The following is a 7,347-nucleotide window of genomic DNA, read 5'->3' as shown; positions in this document are numbered from 1 at the left end:
TCGCAGTGTCCATATAGTATATGCGCACTGCTGAGTGGTGATTGTGACGAAAGAATCGCCATTTCCAAAAAGATACTGATAATGGATCAACAGCGGCTGGGTGTCAGAGAGGGGGCATTCTCGTACAGCGCCCCCACCCGCACCACGAAAAATAGTACTCCCTCCGTTCCTTGATATAAGGTGTATAGATTTTTTAGAAAAAGTTCGAAATATAAGGTGTCTTGCGTTGCACCACTCGTTTGAATAATTTTTTTAGGGATTTGATTACATTTATTTATATTAGGCAAACTTCTTTATTTTCTCATGTCAATTAGTTAGGTGTAATCTCGCCCACAACTTGTGAAATTTTCACTCCACGACGTTCTTTAATTTTCGTGTCAAAAACTATACACCCTATATTTAGGAACGAAGGGAGTATCTAGTTTTGTCCTCTCTCTCCCTGACGGCGAGAGAACCAATTATATGTGATGGAGCCTCAAAAGAATCAGACCTCTTTGACAGGCGAAGAATGCCAACATGAGAACCAATCATAATCCTGTGAAATCGCACCAAACCACGTGACCACGGTCCCACAACGCTACGCTCCACGCTCTCTATCACTGTCAGCTTGCAATCACTCGTCGATCGAGTGAATGGAATGGAAGAAATCTCAGCAGAAATCTCCTTTTTTTTCTATTTTCTTCAAAGTGCATATTAGTGCACATGAACGGCCGGTCCAGACATGCATAATACTTGAGCACTTCAGTTGCAACACTGCTGACGGCTATGTGCCTACACACACCGAATCCTGTGCTTAATTACACCAATTGCCTCGAAACAGGTTTACACGAATTAATACACAGACACATCAGTCTGTACAAGTTTAATAAACTTAGGATAATTTTTTTTTGTTTTGAGGAATAAACTCAATATACTTGTACTGCAGTCACCTGGACCTGGATTTATACCCCGTATCCCTCTCATTCTAAGTTCAACTGAATCCCCGTTATTTCCCACACGTCCGCCTCCATTTCTTGTTATAGAGGAGCGCCGCCCCTCAACTTCTTAGAGCAACTCCAACGTGCTAACCCAAATGGACGGCGTTTTTGTCCGCTTTTTATCTATTCGGGTCGGTCGCCCGCCCGCCGTCCATCCTTTTTTAGTTTTGAGTCGGCAGTGCGCCCAACGGGCTAATCCATTTCATAACCGCGCGTGTTTTAGATCATACCGGCGTCCATGCCGTCGCTCTGGTTTTGGTGCTCCAGCGCGCGGGGAAAGCGGCCTAGCGTGCGCTGGTTTTGGCGCTCCAGCGCGCGGGAAAGGTTCGCGCGCGTGCCGCGTCCGGCGCTCGTTATAAGAAGGCGGTCCCTCCATACTCTGTCTGTTGCCCACTCGTCTCGCCCCCTCTCACTAGCCTCGCCGCCTCTGCGCCACCAAGTCGATCCGCCGCCTGGACGCTTCGGATTTTTGCGGAGTCCGCGAGCGCCGCTCTGGCGCCTTCTCCTCCGAGACCTGGTTTCACGAGAAACGTCTCATCCTCGGCACCTTCGACACCGCGGAGGAGGCGGCCCGCGCGCACGATGCGGCGGCGTGGCGCCTCCTGAGGCCTCGTCGGGATATGAATTTTCCCGACGTGTTGAGCCAGCGGGCGCTGGATTTGGCGCCTCTCCCGCGGCTTTTCACCGACGAGGATCGTTGTGTCCACCGGAGGCGGCAGTGTCGCCTCGCCATCGCCGAGATGGACGTGGAAGCCTTGGTGATGTGGCGCGAACGCTTCCCGCAGGACATCGTCGACGAGCGCCAATTCTACAAGCAAAGGAGGTTGGAGAGGGACGTGAGGAGGAGGGAGCGAGCCGCCTATCGGGAGGACAAGCGTTCGCGAAAGCAGGCCGCTCAATTGAAACTGAAGTTACAAGAAATGTCGGGTTGGGACTTTGAAGACGAGCAGCATGCTGACGCCTACATTCAAACGTCCGAGGAGGACATTACCGAGTCAGAGTTAGAAAGCGACGAGTAGTGGTCTTTTCTTTTATCTGTGTACGCTAGAACTATCTATGTATTCATTTTTATCTGGAAAAATGGCTGGCGGCGTCGGTGACGAAGCAGACGGGCAAGGGTGTGAATCCAATGTGCCACCGACCAGCGGACCCGGTGAGGAAAAAGGACGAATGCGCGCGCGTCCGTCACGTGTCCGCATCGACGCAAATCAGGCAAATGGACCGGGAATGGATCGGCAGGCGGACGAAAGCGGACGTGTGTTCATTTGGTAGGCGTGTTGGGTCGACTTTTTTGTTCGCACGGATCCAAACAGACGGCCGCGGACAAAATGGGTCGTCCCATTAGAGTTACTCTTAATAGAGCTATCTTCTGTTCTGGCGCCCTCCATGTTGAACGCCACGCCGTCGTGGTTCCATGTGCAGGCGGCGGCAGCGGACCTGCCGCTATCGTTGGCGCTGGAGCTGGGCAGCCAAGACCGGGACGAGGCGTTACCGACGGCAGACCTCAACGGCAAGACAGTGCGGCTGTACGACTGCCTCTTCTGCAACATGACTTTCCTCAAGCCGCAGGCGCTCGGCGGCCACCAGAACACGCACAACAGGGAATGGCGCCGCAGGCTTCAAAAAACCCTACAACGGCAGCCCATTTGGAAGCGCCGCCGTCGCTACCGTGTCAACCGGGCCGCCGTGGGACTCTGCCACCGGCCGGTCCATGTGTTGCACTTCCATCGCCTCTCATGGCGGTGCCGCGGCGGCGCCCCACAGGCCAGACGTTCTATGCTTCCCCGAGAACGCGCTGCCCCTCCACCAGTTCCCCAGCCGTGACGGCGAGGTGGGCGCTCTCTGCTTGTCAACGGCCTCCGTCCCAAGCGGCGCTGGCAAGCCGCTGGACCTCGAACTACGCCTCTACCGTGGTCTGCTTGTTGCTGCCAGTCTTATTTCACAGGTGATTATTTCATTCGAGGCAAATTCTCATGCACTGATATGAACTAGAAGCTCTTTCTTCTTTTAGAAAGCTACGCCAAGCCAGAACCATTTTTTCCTCGATCAAGATTCATGTGCAAAAAACAATTTACAAAACTAAGTACATGTGTTGGTTACATTTACACCCCCAGTCTTGCCACGAGTTTTGCGAGGTTGGCCACAAACATCTTTTCGGCCAAGCTTAGTTGTTATTTTTTGTCTTTGAAATTGTCGCCAGGGATACTCCTCATGAGTGGTGATCCTATGTGTTAGTTGTGTCATGTGTGGTCAGCTCACCCAACAGTTTCTTATTACACCCTTATCTTTATAAACAATTGTGCAAAAATTTAGGATAGTTCAGAGAGTATAGTGCATTTGAGCCGACTGTATTTTTGTGCTGGCACCGCCACTACTCCCCATCTGAATATATTTCAAAAATTAAGAGTTGGGGTTAACGAGATCCGTGAAGACAAGAAAGCATGCCACAGACCGGCATGTTCCTTGAGTTCATTAGGCCTAAGCGGATTGGACCAAAGGGTGAGATTTCAGATTGCATTCCTCGATATAGCTATGTTATCTATGACATTGTCATCCCCCCACCCCCACCCACCACCCTCCAATATTTTCTGGAGAAGCAACAACATGATAAAGGGGCAGATGGTAATGGGAAGACCGGCCGACATGGTGGATTCCCATAAACTTTCAACAGGTGTGAAGCTCGGTGTGAAGTTGAGAGCATTCCAAAAGGCTGATGGGGGCAATGAATGATCAAGTGGTCATGATCTTCAATTCCGCTGTTGCACCTTAGGCTAATTTTAGTGTCTAGAATAGTTTTCTTGTGCAGATTGAGCCTGTTCAGTTAGAATAGCCAGCCGAATATTTAGGATGGTTTATAGAACTTGCGACAATCAGATTATGTAGCTACCCTAGCAACTGTATATGTGATTAACCTTTGTGCATGCAGGTGTCGTCGAGGGGGGAAATGCAGGCACAGGCTGGTGAGCGAACTTGGTATCACCAAGTCGTATATTTTTTTTGCATGGCTATCCATCGGCAGAGCTCTCTATACATACACATTTGGGCTCTTGCGTCATATTGTTGCTAACTAGACCCCTACCCTGGCTATAGATGGTGGCTTTAGTCTTACTATTGTATAATTTTGTAATGTTTTGTGTGAATAATTAATAAAGTGGCTGCATGCATCCTACAGATGTAGAGGTCGGGGATCCTCCTCCATTTCAAAAAAAAAGACCCCTACCCTGGCTAGGGTAGGGGTCTATAACAATATAGTACCGTGAATGAATTATGTTGCTTCTTGCTTGCTTGCCAGAGGGCAAGGTATTGGGCTCCCAAGTGAAATAGTTTGTAGCAGGTAGTATTCCCTCGGTGAGAAACCAAGGTATCCATCCATAGGGACATCGGTATACCTGCAACAGTTATGTACCCTTCTAACCTACATGATTGTAAATTAACATTGTCCTTGAGATGTGAAAGTAAGAAGTTAAGCATTTGCTAAACTTCAATCTTTCTTTGTGTCCGGTTGAAGTGAGTTGTTCTAAAACAAATCTTATGAGCTCTATCAAATCATCAAGGACTAAGAGATAATTGAGCATGCAAAGTTTGCTAACCAAATTCTCTGACATAGACCTTCTGGAAGAATGAGAATAATGCAATTGTTATGGTTGAAAATATGGTTTGGAATGAACAATAAACTTTTAATTGTTGAACTTTTGCACGTAAATGGTGTCCTGACCTCCTCATAAGAACTTTATAAGAAAAGAGTTAATGCTTAGCATGTTTCATCATGAAAGTAATAGCAATGTAGTCATTTTTGTATTCTTTATTATCGATACCTCACTTCATAAATGTGTGGTCATATTTACTAAACTTCGTATTCACTTGGGGAAAAGTGGAACCTAAACTTGAGGGAGCTGATTCGTCCATTTTGCATCATTATTTCTATCAAATATATTTTTCTCAGCGTACTTTCTCAAATATATTCGTATATACAGCAAAGTGTTCATCAAATTTTTAAAATGTTCAGGCTTTTAAAACACAATCATGGATTTTTTTTAATCATTAAATATAAATATCTGTCCACATAATGTAATTAATAGTTTATGCCATATAATTAATTATGTATTACAAAAAAATGTTCAACATGTGTTTGAAAATGTTCATTGAGTACTAAATAAATGTTAGTGTTCATTTAAGAAAATTTGAACCTGTATTCAGATATAATATTCATTGTCTAGTGCAATAAATGTTTAACATCTATCTGAAAAATGTTAATCATCTTGCATGAATGTTATTCCATTATGAAACTTTGAAGCAATCAAAACATTTGTCAATGTTTGGTACAAGTATTTCAAAAAACATTTTTTTACTTATTGCTCACTCGAGCTCAGTTTAATCGCGTCCCATATAGCGCCACTATAGCAGCCAAGGAACAAGTAGTGCTACGATAAGCCAGTTTTGCAGCCGATGCAGTTATCACAATAATAGTGCCGCTACAAGGTGTTAGCGCTATATTTTGGGCGTGCCTATGTCCCGCTTGATGCGAGCATTTTTTTTCTCTTTTTCACGTTTTCTCTTTCTTTTTTTTACTTTCATTTAGATTTTCCCAAATATTCTCTCTCTCTCTCTCTCTCTCTCTGTGTGTGTGTGTGTGTACGAAAAAGTTAATCATCTGCTTAAAAATGTTAATCATCTATTCAAAAAAATGTTAAACATCTATAAAAAATGTTGCTTGTGTGTACCAAAAATGCAAACACATGTATCAAAAAACTGAACATAAAAATATAAATTTTGAAAAATGTTGATAGTGTATCGATAAAATGTTAATAATATAATAAAGAAATATTAACGATGTATAAATAATTTTAATGATATATAAAGAAAATATACAACCCGTAAGAATAAAGTAGTCATCAAACATAAATAATTGAAAACTATTAATCATATTTTAAAAATGTTAAACGCATACAAAAAATGTTCCTGATGTACATGAAAATTTTAGAGATGTGCATTAAAAAATTGTAAATAAAAAAATTATAAAATGTTGATCATGTGAAAAAATGCTAATCATATATTTCAAAAGAATTCAAACGTGTATAAAAAACTGTTCATGATATATAACAGAAATCTAAAGTGTGTGCGTAAAAAAATTAGTCATTAAACATGATTTTTGAACAAAGAAAACCAAAAGGAAATATAAAAACAAGAAAACCGATGAAGAAATGAAAACCCAAAGATAGATAAAGAAATTCGGATCCCAAAAGTGGAAACCGAAGAGGAGACCCACACAAAAGAAACAGAAGAAAACTACGAAAGGAAAAAAAACTGACAAAATGGGGATGGCCCAGTAAGTACTGGGAAGGAACAAAGCTTCAAGGCAGATGGGAGGAACACTCGTACTAAGCGAGATTTAGGTTTGGCACTTAATTTCTAGCTCCAAATAGTGTTAGCGTCCCTCTCTCCCTTTTTTTGAGGGGAAAGCCTAACTTTATTCATCAAAGACCATAGCATGTGGTATAGAGTTCTCGTCATGTGGTAGGCCAAACCACACATGATGTAACGCCCCAAAACCGATGTGACAGGTGTCCGCCAGTTATTCGCTGTTGTTGCCTTGTCTTTTACTTGCGTGTTGCATCTTATCATGTCATCATGTGCATTGCATCATCATGTTTTAAAACTTGCATTCGTCTCGGTTCTCCGAGTTCTCTCCGTTGTCCGTTCTGAGCCCAACCACACTTACACGCGCCCGCGGCATGTCCGAAATAGTATTTTATAAGTGGCCGGAAAATGTTCTCGGAATGGGATGAGAGTTGACGTGTGGTCTTATTATAGTGTAGATAGACCGCCTGTCAAGTTTCATCGCATTCGGAGATCGTTTGATGCCCCAACGGATAACTATAGCGGCATTATAGCCGGTCAAACGTCGGACGTTTTCGGTCTCCGAAAACAGTCGCCGGGTCTCTCTCTTCTCTTCTCTTCTCTCAGCTCGAGACCGTCTACACAGCCCACTGTTTACCGCCAGGCCCAACCTAACCTCTCTCGTCAGCCCGCGGCCCACCCCTCGCGCGTCCGAAAATTGTTCCGGACCCGACCCAAGCAGTCGTCACCGTTGGATCCGGATCATCCCCAAACATCTACAAAACATGTCCGTTTTGTTAATTGGACTCCCTAGCTATTTTATCCGCGATCGTCCGATTGCGATCGTAGGGTCGAGATAGCCCCTAACCTAACCCGTGGTGTATATATTCGTCCACCCCTAGTCCTTTTTGGTCAAACCCTAGAAATTAGGAGGTTTGTCCCTTCACCCGCCGCCGCACTCTCCACCTAATCCCCTCTCGGGATCTTCCCAGATCTGATCCAGCCAACCACGCGCAGCCAACCCTCCTTCCCT

General features: G+C 44.7%; 1 pseudogene; it reads left to right on the top strand.

Annotated features, from left to right (window-relative positions):
• The first annotated feature begins 2,363 nt into the window (after positions 1 to 2,363).
• On the top strand, positions 2,364 to 2,964 carry LOC125507631 (uncharacterized; annotated as a pseudogene).
• The last annotated feature ends 4,383 nt before the right edge of the window (positions 2,965 to 7,347 follow it).

Source organism: Triticum urartu, chromosome 5A (assembly GCF_056163025.1).
Source record: "Triticum urartu cultivar PI428250 chromosome 5A, HENAU_Tu73, whole genome shotgun sequence".
NCBI lineage: Eukaryota > Viridiplantae > Streptophyta > Magnoliopsida > Poales > Poaceae > Triticum > Triticum urartu.
Note: the sequence above shows the minus strand (reverse complement) of the source record. Positions and strands in the feature narration are given on the sequence as shown.